Below are 6209 nucleotides of genomic sequence, written 5' to 3' on the forward strand. Positions count from 1 at the left end.
AAAACAAACAGTCTTAAAAACACCAGAGGTCTTCAAGGAAAAGAAGATTATCAAAAGTACTCACATTCAAGATTACTCCTTGGATAATGTTCACAATTAGGAAAGATAAGGAATGTGGGCCCCAGAGGGGAGGTGATGTTTGCAGAAGACAATGGGATCTTGCTCACAGGGGCAGAAATGGATAGCGACGCTGACAAGGGAGGCCTTGGCTTTCTTCCTTCTCTCTTTTGTGACACCTGCATGGATTCTTCATTCCTTTTCGCCATTTATCGAAGTCCTCGCCTCTAGGAGATGTTGCAGTGAAAGTTTCCCTGAGAACAGTCAGCTCCTAAGCCCCCAGCCTCACCCAGGCCTCCAGCTGTCTCCATCTACCCCCTGTCAATTCTGAGTTCCCTTCATTCAAACGGAATTCAGACACAAAACGTTTTTTTAACTGGATTGGGGAATATCGTCACTCTTCTGTACTAGCCTAGAGATGGGCTGAGAGGTCATTTCGAATAATTATCACCTGATAATAGAGCAGATGGCAGTCACCAAATCGGGCAGGCCCTACCAGTCGGCGTCTCTGCAGCTAATTCACCTTCATGCCTGGACAATTTGTTCTAACTAGATTGCATTTCATGATAGCCACTTATGTTCTCTGCTTTTCAAGGTGCCCAAGAAACTGCATTTCAAAGGATTTTAATTCTACAAGAAGCAGTTCCTCCCAAAGCTGTGACAATTGGCACGGATCCATACACCTAACACGGACCGACTGAGACATCACCATTGTCCTCAGTCATGGCTGGGTTTTTTTTTTTTTTCATTTTTACCTCTGTCTCTCTGCTTGAGCTTTGCCTCTCACCTACAACCTCCTTCTCACCTATGCCCCTCCAGTCCTCTCTGACAGTACCATATATATGCAGAGAGAGAGGGAGAGAAAGGTCTCAACAGCCCTGGCGTTATTCCATAGATAGACAGATAGATAGATAGATACATACATACATACATACATACAGATAGACAAATACATACATACATATAGATACATATATACATACATAGATACATAGAGATGGATAGATATAGATAGAAGATAGATAGATAGATAGATAGATAGATAGATAGATAGATAGATAAACAGCTACATGGAGAGAGAGAGATCTCAGTGGCTCTGACCTTATGCCAGAGAGAGAGAGATAGACAGACAGGTACATAGAGAAAGAGAGAACTCAACAGCCCTGATCTTATGCCATAGATAGATACATAGATAGATATGGAGAGAGAGAGAGATCTCAATAACCCTGACCTTATGCAATAGACATAAATAAATGATAGATGATAGATAGATAGATAGATAGATAGATAGATAGATAGATAGATATGATAGGCAGGTACATAGAGGGAAAAGAGAGAGAGAGAGAGATCTCATCAGCTCTGACCTTATGCCATAGAGATAGGTAGGTAGGTAGGTAGGTAGATAGATAGATAGATAGATGACAGATAGACAATAGATAGATAATAGATAGATAGATACATATATATATAGAGAGAGAGATACATAGATAGATACATAGAGAGAAACAAAAAGAGAGAGACAGATCTCAACAGCCCTGACCTTATGCCATAGATAGATAGAGAGAGATTATGCTGCCGTGGTAGTAAAGCTCTACATAGAATAGGTGCTCAATCACTCTCCATTTTTAATGAATCAAATTCAGCAAACAGAAAAGCAACTCGATTACAGACATCACTTTTCCTACTTTATCCTGGCAGCCATTCCCGTTATCTCTCTCTATCCTTTAGTTTGATACTTTTAATAAGAATTCTAAGGGAGCTGCCTACACTATGAAAATCCACCTCTCCCCAGGAAGCCAAACACCCAGGATGCCAGGTGTGTGTTTTTGTTGTTGTTTTGAGGTGGGGGTCTCGCCCTCTCGCCCAGGCTGGAGTGCAGTGGCACGATCTTGGCTCACTGCAACCTCTGCCTCCCAGGTTCAAGTGATTCTCCTGCCTCAGCCCCCAAGTAGCTGGGATTACAGGCAAACGCCACCATGCCCAGCTAATTTTTGTATTTTTAGTAGAGACGGGGTTTCAGCATATTGGCCAGGCTGGTCTCAAACTCCTGACCTTGTGATCTGCCTGCCTCGGCCTCCCAAAGTGCTGGGATTACAGGCGTGAGCCACCACGCCCGGCCGGCAGGTATTACCTCTGTGAATGGGTCATTACTTTTAGGAGGGGAAGTGAATAGCCTATTTACTGGAGGGAGAGTATGAAGGCAACAACATATAATCACTTAATTTGGAGCAGACCTAGGCCTGAATCTCAGCACCTTTGATTTAAAGGGAAAAAGCAATTAAACGCAGCTAGCTGAATGTTCTTTCAACTCAATGAAGTCATTCAATCAGTACATAAAAAATGACTAGCTTCTGAAAGTATAATTTAATCCCAAGTTGAGGATAGAATAAAATGCAAAGATTGGCCTAAATGCATAGAAAACACAATCCAAACAATAGATCATTTTGGAATTTCCATGATTTCATTGGTTTTCTAGCTCCATTTTGTTTTACAATCATTCTACTTCTCCAACACATTGGCCAATGTGTCATTCATCCTACATGCCCAGTATCTTTTTTTCTTTTCTTTTCTTTTTTTTTTTTTTTTTTTTTTTTTGAGACAGAGTCTTGCTCTGTTGCCCAGGCTGGAGTGCAGTGGCGCGATCTCAGCTCACTGCAGGCTTCGCCTCCTGGCTTCACGCCATTCTCCTGCCTCAGCCTCCCAAGTAGCTGGGACTACAGGCGCCCGCCACCTCGCCTGGCTAATTTTTTGTATTTTTAGTAGAGACGGGGTTTCACCATGTTAGCCAGGATGGTCTCGATCTCCTGACCTTGTGATCCACCCACCTCGGCCTCCCAAAGTGCTGGGATTACAGGTGTGAGCCACCACGCCCGGCCTTGCCCAGTATCTTAACCCCTCTTAGCATTTGACAAGTTCTCATCTTCTTGGGGAGTGGGGGGAGGGGATCCACATGGAGTGGTAAAGACTGCTCCCACGACCAGGCCTGAAAATGCTAGACCTCATTTTCCCAGCCTCCTTTGCAACTCAAGCAGAGACATGTGACCTGCCCTCTCCAATCAGTACACACCTTGTGTTGACACCTGAGCTAGTGATATAGGAGGCCGGAGACAGGGAGCTCTGTCATTCCAGTGTCCTCACCAGAACCAGAACCGGAAATGTAGGGGAATGCCTCCAACACGAGGATACTAGATATCTAGGGAAGGGGACATCAGTCAAAAAGAAAAGATCACAGAAAGGGTCAGAAAGACATCAACATCACAGAAGTGGCACAATTTCACTGGGAGGTGAATGAGTTCAACTCATAACAGAAGTGGCCTAAGATAGGGTCAGCCCTAGGAAAAATGAGAAATTTGCTTTTGATTTTTCTAGCTTATTCTGGAACTCTCCCTCCCTTCCTCTGTCATCTCCCCAAACATTCCTGAATGTCTAATATATACTTAGTGACCAGATGCCCACTAAGAGCTGCCCACCTGAGTCCCCAAGCCTCCTCAATTTTATAGGATTTTTCTTCTCCCACTGTACAAAGTCGAGCTCTCTGTTTGTAACTCAATTATAACTATATGGTGTCATGTTACAATTAGAGGCCAAGGTGTCTTATCTGAAACCCTTGGGGCCAGATGTGTTTCGGAATTCAGCATCTTGCAGCTTTCAAAAAGATAATACATTGCGTCCACAGCTGCTCTGTAGTGCGTTAAAACCCCTGAGGGATCTGGATGCAGCACCCCATGATCAAAACCATTAATATTTCTGCAGCAAAAGACATGAATATTCAGAGTAAGTGGGGAAAATAATGATTATAAATAGTCTCTCATCAGCTCAGGTCAGGTTTTGCAGCCAACAGAGCTCCAAAAACTTTCAGTTTACAAAACTTCTGAATTTTGGAGTTGCATGTAAGGACTGTGGACCTGTATTGACACATCTTTCTACCCTACCCGGCTTAGCTGGCTCCCTACCCATCCATAGAATCCGACGTCTCGGTATAATGTCCGACTAAATAAATGATGAATGAGGTCAAAAAGGAAGTGTTGAAAAATCAAAATGAATCCCATATTTTTCCCTCCAAAGTGCTGCCCTCCTAGAGGAAACTGGCTGATCTGATCAACTAATACAGAAGTGGGCAAACTTTTGTTTTGTTTTGTTTTGAGACAGAGTCTTGCTCTGTCACCCAGGCTGGAGTGCAATGGCATGATCTCAGCTCACTGGAACCTCCGACTCCCGGGTTCAAGCGATTCTCCTGCCTCAGCCTCCCAAGTAGCTGGGATTACATGCGCCCACCACCACACCTGGCTAATTTTTGTATTTTTAGTAGAGACGGGGTTTCACCATGTTGGTCAGGCTGGTCTCAAACTCCTGACCTCAGGTGATCCACCCATCTTGGCCTCCCTAAGTGCTGGGATTAAAGGCAAGAGCCACTGTGCCCGGCCTGAAGTGGGCAAGCTTTTTCAGTAAAAGGCCAGATAGTAGTTTTCAGCTTCACAGGTCAGACAGTCTCAGTTGCAACTACTTACCTCTGTCACCGTGGCGCAAAAGTAAGTTAACAGGCGTGGCTGTGTTTCAGTAAAACTTTATTTACAATAACAAGAGGAGGGCCGGAAGTTGACCCACAAGTCACATTTTCTGATCCCTGGACTATCCATGCAAATGTCTTATTTGATGATCTGGATTCATTCAGCAAACAGTTACAGGGCTTCCCCCAAGTCCTGGGCACTGTGATTGTACTGGAAATTCAGCAATAAAAAAACAAGTTTCTGCCTTCATAAAGCTTACATTTTTGTTGGGTGTGGTGGCTCACACCTATAATCCTAACACTTTGGGATGCTGAGGCAAGAAGATTGCTTGAGGCCAGGAGTTTGAGGCCAGCCTGGTCAACAAAGTGAGATCCCATCTCTACAAAAATGTTTTAAACTGAGCCAAGCACAGTGGCTCACGCATGTAGTCCTGGCTACTAGGGAGGCTGAGGCAGGAAGATCACTTGAGTCCAGCGGAACTTATTTTTTTAAAAAGAATGTGGTCAGCTGGGCGCAGTGGCTCACTCCTGTAATCCCAGCACTTTGGGAGGTCGAGGCAGGCGGATCATGAGGTCAGGAGGTCAAGACCATCCTGGCTAACACGGTGAAACCCCATGTCTACTAAAAATACAAAAAATTAGCTGGGCGTGGTGGTGGGCACCTGTGGTCCCAGCTACTCGGGAGGCTGAGGCAGGAGAATTGCTTGAACCTGGCAGGGGGGGTGGAGGTTGCAGTCTGCTGAGATCGTGCTACTGCACTCCAGCCTGGGCAACAGAGCAAGACGCTGTCTCAAAAAAGAAAAAAAAATGTGACCAAGTTCAAGACCAGTCTGGCCATCACGTCACTAACTCCAGCCTGGGGGACAGAGCAAGACTCTGCAACAGAAAAAAAAAAAAAAAATTAGCTGGGCGTGGTGGCAGGCACCTGTAATCCCAGCTACTCTGGAGGCTGAGGTAGAAGAATCACTTGAACCCAAGAAGCGGAGGTTGCAGTGAGCTGAGATCGCACCATTGCACTCCGACCTGGGTGACAGAGCGAGACTCCGTCTCAGACAAAGAAAAGGCTTGTCAATTTGCCTAAAATGATATGTTAAATAATCCAGTTTTTGCCTGTGATTTGAAAGCCAATGCCACATCATCACTCACCAGGTTCCCATGGGTACTTGAACCTATTCCTAGATTCCCAAGTCTATTCCTTGGCCTTTCTCTATTCCTGCCCCAGAGCCTTAGCCATCTCCACGAGCGCGGCTCTGTCATACATCTGAGTGTCTGCCGAGGTTAATGCTCCTTTGTTCTGATGGCTGTAACCTTAGAGGTGCCCCCTGACCTGAGATACTCGCCCCTCTCTCCGTGAGAGTTGGAAATTGTAAGATGCCAAATTGGGGAAAATAAGAGCCAGACTCCACCTGTATCATCAGAGTTTGCTCAGGAAAATAGAGACCAATTTAACATTTCCAGCTCGGAGAGACTTAATACAAAAAATTAGAGACTTAACAATAATAGCATGAGGAGGGAAGAGTTGGTGTTGGCTCAGGAAACTGGCAAAGGCTGCCAACAGTCTCAGCTGTTTTCATTTCCCCATCATGGGAAGTGCGTGGGTGTGCACTCCATCCCACACAACTGCAGGAGGGCAAGGCAGTAGGCA

The sequence above is a fragment of the Pan troglodytes genome, chromosome 6 (assembly GCF_028858775.2).
Source record: "Pan troglodytes isolate AG18354 chromosome 6, NHGRI_mPanTro3-v2.0_pri, whole genome shotgun sequence".
NCBI lineage: Eukaryota > Metazoa > Chordata > Mammalia > Primates > Hominidae > Pan > Pan troglodytes.